We start from the raw sequence: 682 nt of genomic DNA, 5'->3' as shown, positions 1-682 counted from the left end.
ACCAACGCGCACAAGCACCGCAACTGCACCGACACGGCCCCCTGCACCACAAGCCGACACGCCACCACAAAGCAGCGCCAGCTCGACCACGCCACCTCGACCGGACATACTACCGCCAACAACAACACCGGAACCACGCAACAAAACGCGTTTCCACGAATTAACCGAACATCATCAGTCCTTACCACCACTGGAGATTTACTTTTCACACTTCAAGGTCCAACTTCAACCACCATCGTATGCAACCGAACACACGCCTCCCTTCTCACCCGAAGTTACAGAGCAACGCACGCAATCCGAATACCCCCGCCGACAACCGCATCCCAACCCAAAATACGCGTCCCGTACCTACGACGACGACTCCCTCGACACCTTGGGCGCAGAACTAACAGGCTACCACAACAATGACGAACCGACTGCGCGCACGTCGACTTACCGCTTGAATGGCGTGGAATACACATGCACAGCCATACCGCTGTAACCTGTCCGTAACAGTCACAAGGAAGCAATGGCATTACCGCACACGACATGGCCATCGAGCAAGCCGACGTCGTCAACGCCTACATTCAAGCCAAGTTAAGCACGCCAATTTGGGCCGTTAAATCTGAAGGACATGAAACGCAGTCCGGCATGGCCGCGTTCGTCACCATGGCCCTCTACGGGCTGAACCAAAACGGCCACG

Source organism: Aphanomyces invadans (assembly GCF_000520115.1).
Source record: "Aphanomyces invadans strain NJM9701 unplaced genomic scaffold supercont1.13, whole genome shotgun sequence".
Classification (NCBI taxonomy): Eukaryota; Oomycota; class Saprolegniomycetes; order Saprolegniales; family Verrucalvaceae; genus Aphanomyces; species Aphanomyces invadans.
Note: the sequence above shows the minus strand (reverse complement) of the source record.